This window comes from Aquarana catesbeiana, linkage group LG13 (assembly GCF_042186555.1).
Source record: "Aquarana catesbeiana isolate 2022-GZ linkage group LG13, ASM4218655v1, whole genome shotgun sequence".
NCBI lineage: Eukaryota > Metazoa > Chordata > Amphibia > Anura > Ranidae > Aquarana > Aquarana catesbeiana.
The window spans coordinates 122,259,267-122,272,054 of record NC_133336.1 but is presented as its reverse complement, the minus strand read 5'-3'; the positions used below and the strand labels follow the sequence as shown (position 1 = coordinate 122,272,054).

General features: G+C 44.1%; 1 protein-coding gene across 1 annotated transcript in view; it reads left to right on the top strand.

Annotated features, from left to right (window-relative positions):
• The window catches only part of VPS39 (VPS39 subunit of HOPS complex), a 111,904-nt gene that overhangs the window by 31,125 nt on the left and 67,991 nt on the right, over positions 1–12,788 (top strand). The gene's annotated exons all lie outside the window — the stretch shown is intronic.

Below are 12,788 nucleotides of genomic sequence, written 5' to 3'. Positions count from 1 at the left end.
TATGCAGCAATTTTTAATAGTTGCAAACAAAGCACTGAGTTAAGATTTGAGAACTTAAGTTGAACTCTAGACAGACATACACAATTGAATGCAGTTCTGTATTCAATACCTTATCAAATTTATAAAACCTTGAATATGACCTAGTTTCAGCCTCTTGCAGTCCCTTTACAGAAGGGTTGGAGTCTGAAAGGTAGAAGCAAAACAAGCAGTCAATCAAATCAGTTCTTGTGCTGACATGAAGCATGCGAATAGGAGGAGATGGCAGCGTGTCAAATGAATTCATCACTGTGCTGCTTCTCCTTTTCAGTGTCTAGTAACAAGCTGGGGCAGGTCCAGGATGCCCTGAGCTTAAGAAAATTGGGTTGAAAGATGCTGGCCATCAGACTGAGGTCATACAGTAGCAGAAAAAGTGCTGCAAGGGACATTTCTGGATTAAAGTTGAATATTGTAAAAAAAAAAAAACAAAAAGAAAAAAACTGATTTTGTTTTTTTATGCTTTTTAATAAGGTATTAATTTTTATCCTAATTTTTACCTGCTTTGATCCTCACAATGAAGGACTGCACAGGGGTTTGCAGAGATGTGTGAAGTGTTCTACTACACTTTGAAAGTGGCAATGCCAGCAGATGGCCCTCTTGTTTGGTGTAATTTAGCTCTTTTGGATCTCTGCGTTTGCTGTCTGGCCCTGTCTAATGATTCCCTCCTGGTTCATGCTTGATTTGAGTGTGATTTTAATATTTCATCACAGGCTACATTTCTATATGTGATCCACTGCTAAATTTCTGGGTGTTGTCACTTTGGCTGTTCCTGAGGACGAGCTTAAGTCTTAAAACGTGTGTGTGTGTGTGTGTGTGTGTGTAATAAATATATATATTATACACACACACTTATTTGATCCCCTGCAGATTTTGTTTGCCCACTTACTAAGAATTTACGGATCTATAATTTGTATCATAGGTGCATCTTAAATGTTAGAGACATTAACATCAACCAAAAATCCAGAAAAAACACATGATACAAATGTTGTAAATCGAGTTGCAGTTTAGTGAGTAAAATACGTATTTGATCCCCCTACCAACCAACAGTAGTTCTGGCTTCAGTGCTCATGTGGTACACAGATTAGTCCTGTCAATTTTTAAAAACATCAACTCGTAATGTGTATAAAAGACACCTGTCCACAGAATCTCTTGCTTCCATTCAAACCTAAACATCATGGGCAAGACCAAAGAGCTGTCAAAGGACGTCAGGGACAAAATTGTAGACCTGTACAAGGCTGGAATGGGCTACAAGTCCATCAGGAAGAAGATTGCTGAGAAGGAGACAACTGTTGGAGCGATTATTTGCAATTGGAAGAAATACAAAATGACCATCAATCTCCCTCAGTCTGGAGCTCCATGCAAGATTTGGCTTCATGGGGTAAGGATGATCATGAGAAAAGTGTAGGATTAGCCCAGATCTACGCGGGAGGAGCTTGTGAATGATCTCAAGGCAGTTGGGACCACAGTCGCCAAACCAGCCATTTGTAACACAATACACCGCCATAAATTGAAATCCTGCAGCATCCACAAGGTCCCCCCTCCTCAAGAAGGCACATGTACAGGCCCACCTGAAGTTTGCCCGTGAACATCTAAATGAATCAGAGAAAGACTGGGAGAAAGTGTTGTGGTCAGATGAGACCAAAATTGAGCTCTTTGGCATTAACTCAACACGCCGTGTTTGGAGGAAGAAAAATGTTGACTAGTACCCTAAGAACACCATCCCTACAATCAAGCATGGAGGTGGAAACATGATGCTTTTGGTCTGTTTCTCTGCTAAAGGTACAGGCTGACTTTGCTGCATTGAGGGCCAATGGATGGGGCCATGTATTACATGGTTACATAGTAGGTGAGGTTGAAAAAAGACACAAGTCCATCAAGTCCAACCTATGTGTTTGATTATTATTGTAAAATCTTGGATGAGAACCTTCTTACCTCAGCAAGAACACTGAAGATGGGTCTTCCAGCATGACAGTGACTCAAAACATACCACCAAGGCAACAAAGGAGTGCCTTAAGGAGAAGCACATTAAGGTCATGGAGTGGCCTAGCCAGTCTCCAGGCCTTAATCCTATAGAAAATGTGTGGCGGGAGCTGAAACTTCGAGTTGCCAAGCGACAGCCAAGAAACCTTAAGGATTTAGAGAGGATCTGTAAAGAGTGGACCAAAATCCCTCCTTGAGATGTGTGCAAACCTGGTAACCAACTACAAGAAATTTCTTGCCTCTGCTTGCCAACAAGGGTTTCTCCACCAAGTACTAGGTCATGTTTTGCTTGGGGATCAAATACTTATTTTACTCACCGAACAGCAACTCCATTTATAATGTTATATGTTCTTTTCTGAATTTTTTGTTATTTTGTCTCTTTTAAAAAACACCAATGATAAAAAAAAAACTCATAGACCCTTCATTTCTTTGTGTGTGTGTGATATAAATATATATATTTTAGTGTGAGGGGGGAAAAGTATTCGATCCCCTGCCGATTTTGTGCATTTGCCCACTGACTAAGAAATTATCAGTCTTTAATTTTAATGGTAGGTTTATTTGAACCGTGAGGGACAGAATAACCAGAAAAATGCATTTCAAAGAAGCTATAAATTGATTGGCATTTTAACGGGTTCCCGACCAGCCGCTGCAGTTATACTACCCCTTGAGTGAGCCGGCGTAGCTGTACATCGGCCCTTTAAGACACTGTAGGAGGCGCGCTTGCAGCATGTCCCCGGAGCTAATGCGAGTGTCCGGTGATGACCGCCGGGCACCCACGATCGCTTGTGACAGAGTGAGAATCGGGTTGTGTGTGTGTGTGTGTGTGTAAACACACAAATCCCGGTTCTGTTAGGGGAGAGGAGACAGATCGTGTGTTCCTACTAAGTAGGAACATTGATCGGTCTCCTCCCCTAGTCAGTCCCATCCCCCCACAGTTAAAACACACCTAGGGAACGCAGTTAACCCTTTGATCGCCCCTTAGTGTTAACCCCTTCCCTGCCAGTGACATTTATACAGTAATCAGTGCATTTTTATAGCACTGATCGCTGTATAAATGTCTCTGGTCCCAAAAATGTGTTAAGTGTCCGATTTGTGCGCCACAATATCGCAGTCCCGATAAAAATCGCTGCTCGCTGCCATTACTAGTAAAAAAAAAATTATAATAAAAATGCCATAAATCTATCCCCTATTCTGTAGACGTTATAACTTTTAATCGCTTATTGCATTTTTTTTTTGTTTTTTTTTTTTCCCCCCAAAAGTATGTAAATTGTCGCTTTTCTTTTTGTTCAGAGCGGAAAAAATAAAAACCGCAGAGGTGATCAAATACCACCAAAAGAAAGCTCTGTTTGTGGGGAAAAAAAGGACGTAAATTTTGTTTGGTTACAGCGTTGCACGACCGCACTATTGTCAGTTAAAGCGACGCAGTGCCGTATCGCAAAAATGACCTGGTCACGAAGGGGGTAAATTCTTCCGGGGCTGAAGTGGTTAATGAGTGAAAAAAGTATTTGTCCCCTTCGCGTGACATAACTTAGTACTTGTTGGCAATCGGAGGTCAGATGTTTTTTTTGTAGTTGGCCACCAGATTTGCACACATCTCAGGAAGGATTTTGTCCCACTCCTTCTTGCAGATCCCCTGTCATTAAGGTTTCGGGGCTGACATTTGATGACTCGAACCTTCAGCTCCCTTGACATATTTTCTATGGGATGTTTTGGCTCATTGTCATGCTAGAATACCCATCCATGACCCATTTTCAATGCCCTAGCTGAGGGAAGGAGGTTCTCACCCAAGATTTGACAGTACATGGCCCTGTCCATCGTCCCTTTTGATGCGGTGAAGTTGTCCTGTCCCCTTAGCAGAAAAACACCCCCAAAGCATAATGTTTCCACTTTCATGTTTAACGGTGGGGATGGTGTTCTTGGGGCAAAGGCAGCCCTCCTCCTCATCATCCTCATCCTCATCATCCTCCTCAAGAGCAGGGGGATCTTGCGGGCGCTGCAGGATTTCAGTCCTTCATGACGTAGTGTGTTACCAATTGATTTCTTGGTGACTATGGTCCCAGCTGCCTTGAGATCATTGACATAATTCTCCTGTGTAGTTCTTGGCTGATTACCCACCATTATGATCATTGAAACTTTACGAGGTGAAATCTTGCATGGAGCCCCAGACTGAGGGAGATTGACAGTTTATTTTGTGTTTCTTCCACTTGTGAAAAATCACACCAACTGTCACCCTCTCACCAAGTTGCTTGGCGATGGTCTTGTAGCCCATTCCAGCCTTGTGTAGGTCTACAGTCTTGTACCTGACATCCTTGGACAGCTTTTTGGGCTTGGCCATGGTGGAGAGATTGGCATCTGATTGCTTGCTTCTGTGGACAGGGGTCTTTTATACAGGTTACAAGCTGACATTAGGAGCAATCCCTTTAAGAGAGTGCTCCTAATCTCAGCTCATTACCTTTTTTTTTTTTTTTTTTTTTTTTTTTGAAATTCTTTTTTTATTCAGTTTTTAAGCATACAAATAACAGGCCACATTTGCGGCCGACAACCACCGACTATAACATAGTTGCCGGTGGACATTTTACATACAAGAGCACAAACAAAAAAATACTGTTTAAGTTGGCCTCCAAATGGAGGAAGGCACTAGGAGACACCGCACCCTCGTTGTCTGACGACTTGGGTCGTAATGCTAAATACAGTCCAAAGCATGACCCGGCTCCCTCTCCCTCCCCCCCCCAGCACCAAGAATTTCATAGGAAGAAATAACTCTCTCCCCCCCTGTACAAGTGACCAGTTATCCTAATGCAGAATTATCAATATTTCTCCTGTATGCCAGTCATATACATCTCCCGTTATGGCCTAATACACCAATATCGATAGCTATAGGTTATCTGTTATTAGTCTGATACCGTATCTACCAATGCCATCCAACCCCCCCACACTTTATCAAATTTGGTCAGTGCCCCCCTACTCAAATAAGTGGCTTTATAAAATGGTACTGCCTTATTAACCAATGCTTTCCAGGATTCCAGGGTTGGGCTGAGGAACTCTTCCAGGAGAGAATAATCCGCTTTTTGGCATAAAACAGCAATAGGGTAAGAAGAGTTCTAATAGCCCTGGTAGTAGCCAGGGGCTCTACCAGATGCAGTAAGCATACCTCAACTGTCATGGGAATCGAAATCGAGATGACCGACCTTATGCAGCCTGCTACATCCTGCCAGTATGCTTTGACCTGTAGGCATTCCTAAAAGATATGGAGCACTTCCAGCAAGAGGAATGCTGGTTCCCAAACATTTTAGCAAGTCTAGCTGGGGTTAGATAGATCCTGTGCAGGAATTTAAAGTGAATTAGTCTGTCCCTAGTGGAGACCAGGGTCTGAATTGCAATTCCCCATACATCGTCCCAGTCATCTCTATCCAACCCTGAGGTTGCAGCAGTTTCGTTGTTTCCTGAAAGAGATCTCTGTATAGGCTGCAAACCGGTTTAGATAAAGAGTCACCGCGAGTCAGCAGTTCTAAATCACTGGGCTTAAGGTCAAGAGGTTCTCCTCCAAACTGGGATTGAAAGGCATGCCTTAATTGAATGTACCGAAAAAAATGTGTATTTGGTAGTTCATAACGCGATTTAAACACATCAAAGGACATTAGGGTGCCATTCGTTACAATGGGATTTAGTGTCTTAATTCCATATTTTGTCCACACTATTGGATCCGGGTAGTCGAAGAAGTGCGGCAGACCGGGATTCCTTCACAAGGGGAGATTTGGAGAAAATGTATCATGACTAGAAGGCCGTAGCCCCTGAGTCGCGGACCATGCCCTAATTACAGCACATGGAGGGCGTCAGAGGGTAGGGGGCCAGTAAACCCATATATACCAAGTGGGATAGGGCTTCATATGAACCCACACATGCCGCCTCCAACGACACCGCAGCATCATCCGAAGGTGTGGTCAACCAGCGGTGCACCACCGTTAATTGGCCAGCTAAAAAATATTTATGAAAATTTGGTACTGCTAGGCCTCCCTCCCCCCATGGTGGCTGTAAGATGGTCAGTTTAATGCGGGGGGATTCCTCCCTGCCACAGAAAAGAAGAGATCATACTGTCTATTGACTTGAAGACTGTTTTTGGTATCCACACCGGAAAATTTCTAAGGGTATACAGGAGTAAGGGTAGAATTTTTCATTTTGATTCGATTTATCTTCCCAATAAGTGACAATGGGAGATTTTTCCAGGAATGTAATTTTTTAGAGATGATGTCTAGTAATGGGGACACATGAAGACTAATGAATTCCGTCACCGAGTTTGCAATTTGAAGACCCAGGTATTTAATTTGTGTTACCCATTGCAAGTGATTAGTAGGTTCTGCCTGTCTATTTGCCGTGTGGGAACGTAGCGGAAGTATTTTAGATTTATTCCAGTTGACCCGGAGTCCAGAGACCCCAGTAAAGCGCTCCAGTAGCGCCAGTGCAGCCTGTAGAGAAGGTCCAGTATCTCTAATGAAAAGGACTAGATCGTCTGCATAAAGGGCTGTCGTTTCGGTAAGGGTGTCTACCCTAATACCCTGAATTTGAAAGGAGGAGCGCAGTGCAATCACCAGAGGTTCCATGACCAACGCAAAGAAGCCCGGTGGCAATGGGCACCCTTGTCTGGTGCCTCTGGATACTGGAAAATTGTCAGACACCCCTCCATTTAGGCGGAGTGCTGCCACCGACTGCTCATAGAGCATTGATATCCATTTGAGGAATATAGGACCAAATCCCATGCATTTTAAGTAATTGGGTCATATATCCCCAATCAATGGAGTCAAATGCCTTTTCCAGATCGAAAAACACCAGAGCCCCTCCAGAAGATATCTCCTCATCTATTTGCGTGTGGGTGTACACTCTGCGGATATTAATGTCCGTGGCTTTCTTGGGCATAAACCCTGTCCGATCTGGTGATATCAAGTGCTCTAGAATCCTCATCAACCTATTGGCAATCATTTTGGTCAAAATTTTGAGGTCCATGTTTAACAGTGCTATGGGCCTGTATAAGGAGCATTGAAGAAGGTCTTTATCAGGCTTGGGAAATAACACCACATGAGCCTCATACAATGAAGGTGGCAATCTCCCTGCTTCAAAGCATTCTCCATAAAGTTGCAAGAGTCTGGGAGACAACAGTTCCATATAATTTTTGTGCCACTCTGCTGGTATCCCATCAGGACCCGGAGCTTTACCATTGGGGAAGGAGGCAATGGCTGAAGCCAGTTCTTTAGGAGTAAAAGGAGCTTCCAATTCTGCTGCCACCTCCCTCGACAGCTCCGGTATGCGAAGGAAGTCCAACAGGTCCGATAGCACTTGGTCGTCATATTTGGGTATATCAGTATATAATTCTGAGTAGTACGACACAAAAGCCTGCATAATACTCTCTCCATCTCTCACTAGATTACCTCCAGCTGAGTAAATGCAGTGGATAGCTGTATGTGTTCGGGCATCTGCCGCCAAGTAGGCCAACAGCTTCCCATTCTTATCACCTTTTTCAAATGGTTCCTCAGCCCTTCTCTTAAATGTACATTGTGTATCAGTTTGAAAATGAACCAACAAGGCCCTTCTGGCCATCTGTAACTCCGCCAGGGTGGAGGAGGAGGGCGCATCGGCATGGAGCTTTGCACATTGTAGTTCACGGGCCTGAAGCGCCTCCGATTCAGAATTTTTCTCCACCCTAGTGGCTTTGATGGCAGCTATATACGCCCCACGGGTGGATGCCTTGAATGCATCCCAGACCGTGAGCCCATCCGTTGAACCTTCATTGACGTCCCAGTAGTCCTGTATGTGCGGGGAGACCAGCTCCTCAACCGAGGGCTCACTCACCCACCCCAAGTGCAGCCTCCAAACTCTACGACTATTACCTGCGGTTCAGCTCAACATTACCTGTGGGGGGGTATGATCAGAAAGCCCCCCTGCCAGGTAATCGGCCCCCGCAGTCTGTGGCAACAGTGCTGAATTAGCAGTTCAAGCAGTTAAGTAAAGCTCGGATCACGTCACCATTCAGTGATCCGAGCTTTACTTAGGTATTGATCTGAAGAACTCAATACTTGGACCTGAAAGAAGCATCTGTAGAGAAGTTCTGATGTCCCTCTGACTTCACTATCTGCATGTGGTTCCAGGGTCAGTGCCTGAGACAGTATTGAGGGACGGGGGGCAGCCAGGCAAGTAGCATTTTCATAACCTGACGTGGCCCCACAACCGACATTCATCTACCTGGGGCAATCCATGGTCCTTACTGCCATCTAGCAACATCGACTACTTAGGCAAATATCTAAGCCTTTTGAGGTAAGGGTACTGTGAGCACATCTTTATACAGATGCCATCCACTTCTGTCCATATCACCTACTTCACCTATTGAGAAAATCCATGAACAACATTCATCATTGTTGTGGACTTATTGATTCATTAATTGACTTATCCCATCACGCTTCTTTTTATTAATTTTTAATTTATTTTCACGTTGTATTTTTTATTTTATATCCAACCTATTTTTTTACACGTCATCATTTTTATTATTGATAGGTTTTTTATTATCACCATCCCCCTGGGATCACTTTGACTCTTAGCTTAGAATTTCACATGTAGCTACCTAGCACTATTATTACATTTTTTCACGTCATTTATTTCTTATATTTTATATTGTGATGTGCTGTTATCATTAGTGTTCTGCGCGAAATCACCTTGTTTATTCTGTGGTTGAGTTGTGTACACCATCAGATTTTGCAGCATTACACTCATTTGCACTTTTTAGTAGCGCAGAGGTTTTCACATTGTTATATGGAGCACATACCTTCTCATGCTCCTTCTCATGCTTCCTCAAGAGACACGCTGTGTCGGAGCAGCAGGCTTCTTTCCTCTCCAGCTAGCAGCAGACCTCCGGTAAGTCTGGGGGGGTCTTTTCTCTTCTCCAGACACCCCCCACCTGTGCTGTATTCTCCCCCTCTTCATGAGGAAGAGCGTCGGGAGAAAGGAGAAAAAAAAAAAAAAACACGTTCAGCACGCCGCTACTCAGCGGCTTCCAGTCTCTCTCCTCGCCATGTTTTTTCTCCTCACATGTCGGTCCTGTAGGATCAGAGGGAAAACTCCTTTTTTTTAAAAAAAAAAGAGAGAGAGGAAGGCGAGGGCGACGGGAGGCGGAGCTTAGCGCGGCATTGGCTTCGTCCAGCGCGGGTATGTGTTTTTTAAAAAGCACCATTAATGCTGCTTAAGCTGGTGGAGGGACGCAAGAGTGAAGAGGGGCATGAAAGAAGTTGGTGACACAAGCATTCTTTTTGACACATTTACTATTGCATCAAGCTGAACATTAATGGCAGTGGCTGACTATTGCTCAAGCAATGGATGCGATTTCTTCTAGTATTACCTCTGCGTTGTGCATCGGTCTATGTTCAGAAGGGGGGGTTGAAACACTCCCAAAAAAGGAGCATCGGGACCATGAAATATTTGCAACTGTCAACGCTGTAGCCCCTGTTCTTTTTACTCTTTCATCAGCCATGGTAGGTTTAAAAAAAAAAAAAGTCTAGCAACTTTAATCGCATCCCAGTGTGGTCAAGATGCGACAGGTTCTCTTCCATTTTGCTAGGACCCTCAGACTGAGGAACTAGGGGCAGGAGAAGACGAGTCCCTCAGGGGACCGTGGTGAGGCTGATGACTCCTCCTTTGAGGTGTCAAATGCGGGAGAGTCAGCGTTCACAATCTGTATGATTGATGGTACAAATTCTTGCTGAATGATCCGCTCCACATTTATGTACCCTTTACTGAATGTTTGGGTTCCCTAAAGCCTCCTCAAGCTATGCATGCTTTTTCCTGTCCTTTCTTTGTTGGAAAAGTTTTTTTTTTTTTATCTGGAGGATTACCCAGATAAGCATTATTTGTCCTTCTAAAAATGTTTCACACTTTATCCTATGGTAGAGAAAATTTCACTAAGTGGGTTATATCCGTAGTTATCGCTACTATATCCTTTGTGAATACGTTTGACTTGTCCAGTAGACAATACTCAAATACTTAGGGATCCAATGGATAAAAGGTTCGAATTCCTATTAAAAGCTTTTTTTTTTCTCTGGCAGGTTGAGTGTCTCAGCCTGCACTGACAGTAATTGGTTAATCATTGAGAAAGCAGTTTAAACAGGTGTTCAAGGTTATCCTGCTCAGCAGGTCCAGGAGGCAGCTTTATATTTGCAATAGTTGCTATGACAGGCTCTGTCCTTTAGGCCTTGCGCCTTTCGCTAAGCGTCATGCAAGAAGCTCCTGGCTAGTCTTCCTTTTTGCGGTGAAACAGCTATCTGGGGGTATTTTGGATGATATAGCCAAAGAATTTCTAGTAAGAAAGATACCCCCTTTTGTCATTTAAGTGAAGGAGTAATTGTATTTTTTTCAAAGCTCGTTCTGTGCCAGGGGCATCAGCCTCCAGGCAGTCACAATGGCTTCTGCCGTCAGGTTCAAAGGGTAATCCTCAGGTTTAACCCCAGGAACTAAAGAGGTCTTAGGGGAGGAAACCTACAAGGTACTGAAGCCTCCTTATGAGGAGGTACCCCCTCTTGCTCAGTTAGGAGAATTTTTTTCTGCAGTTCTCAGCGATCTGGCAAAAGGAGTGTCAAATGGGGGACTTCCTCAATGGCTCCAAACGTACAAACTGGAGTTCCAAGAGTTTCCGTCTCCACGTCAAACGTTCCTAAGGATCCAGAGAAAAAGAAATCTTTCTCTCAAGCATTGGGCCATCTTTTGGCAAAAAAAAGTGTTCATGATGGCCCCCATGTAAGAGCAGAGTTTTTGCATGAAGTCCGTCCAATCTGTTATCTCCATCCTACAAGGAGGAGAACTTCTGGCGTCAATATACGTCAAAGATGCATATCTCCATATGCCTATTTCCTCACTCACTAGTAATATCTTCTTTTAAGTGGAAAATCTTAATTTTCAGTGTGCAGCTCTGCCTTCCGATCTAGCTGCTGCACCTCGAGTACAAAGGTTCTGGCTCCTTTTCTAGCCAGATTGAGGGCCCAAGGTATAAAGATTATGGTTTATCTAGTCGATCTGTTCTTGTTAGACCAGTCGGTAGCCCGCTTAGACCAAAGTATGGTCACCACATTCAACTACCTGGAATGTCTAGGTTCAATCTAAGAGGAATCTTCTTTAAAACTATGAAGAAAATACTTGGGTCTGATCATAGGTACACCCAGAAAAGGGTATTTGTACCCCAGGCTAAGATCAGCGCCATAAAGGAACTGATTTAGGTAGTTGAAGCAAGATGATTTTCTCCTATTCAACTTTGCGTGAGGTTGTCGGGAAAGATGGTGGCTTCATTCAAGGCCATTCCTTATGCTCAGTCTCATTCTAGACTGCTGCAAAACAGTATCCTATCGGCTTGAAACAAAGAGTTCAAGCTCTACTTTCCCAATGTGTCTGACTCCAAAGCCTACAGCCACATCACCCTGATAGCGCTCATTCTTATCTGATCTTGGAGGCTAAGCAGGGTCGGACATGGTTAATACCCGGATGAAAGACCACCTGGAAATACCAGGTGCTGTAGGCTGGGTGCGCCGAAGCCTCAGTTTATGGTTTACATCCAAAAAGTCTGCAAAAGGGAAAATCCTTCCTTCAGTAACCTGGGAAATAGTAACAACATATGCCAACCTTTTTTTTGTTTAGGTTGGGGGATAGTCCTGAAAGAGGCAACTGTCCAAGAGAAGTGGCCTAGATCAGAAATGACCTTTCCCATTAACATTTTAGAAATTCAGGCAGAACACTTGGTCCTGAACGTTCAGTTTAATTTATTGTCCTGCTAGGATTCAATCTGTGTATGCCACAGCAATGGCCTATATTAACATTTTAGAAATTCAGGCAGAACACTTGGTCCTCAGGGCCTGAACGTTCAGTTTAATTTTATTGTCCTGCTAGGATTCAATCTGTGTATGCCACAGCAATGGCCTATATTAATCACCAAGGGGACACAAGAAGTTGTGCGGCCCAGGGACTGCTGTGCTCTGAGGAAGAGGGGACATTCCCCTCGAAACGCGTCAACTAGCAGTGATTCCTGTAAGTTCTTCTGTTACCTCTGGTGGGCTCCGCTGCTCCTTGACTGCATGCTGTGATTTGAAGATTGTTTTTATACACTGAGATCTTCCACAACTGTTAGGATTCCCCATCCTTGAGGGCAGCAAGGCCTGTGTCTATACATCACTTGTCTGGTTATCCACTTGTGCGCAGGAGCATTTTTCTTCGTTAAAGGTGAATCTTATCCTATTTTTCTGGTAACCATATCTGCTGCAAGAAGGGTATCAGTATTGGCTGCTTTTTCTTGTAAAGAGCCATATCTTTATTGTTCACAAGGATAAGGTAGTATTGCGTCCTCATCCTAACTTTTCACCAAAGGTAGTATCAGGTTTTTATTTAAACCAGGATATTGTTCTACCATATTTTTTCCAGAACCCTGTTCTTTTGGAAGAAAAATCACTACATTTTTCTGATGTGGTGAGAGCAGTCAATGTCTACTTAACCGCTTGCCGTCCATCATATGACGGCCAAGTGGCACGGCTCTCGTTCTGGGAGGGCGTCATATGACGCCCTGCCCTTTAAACAGGGAATGCGAGCGATCGTGTGTGCACAACCCTGTACCCTCGGTGGCGGCGTGTCACGGAGACGCCGCTCGCCACCGAGGGGGGTGAACAGCTATTGAGCATGGCTGTTTACTACGTGATTGGCCGTGATGAAGTCACGGCCGATCACAAATGGTACCGCCCCACTGTGCACGGCGCATGCGC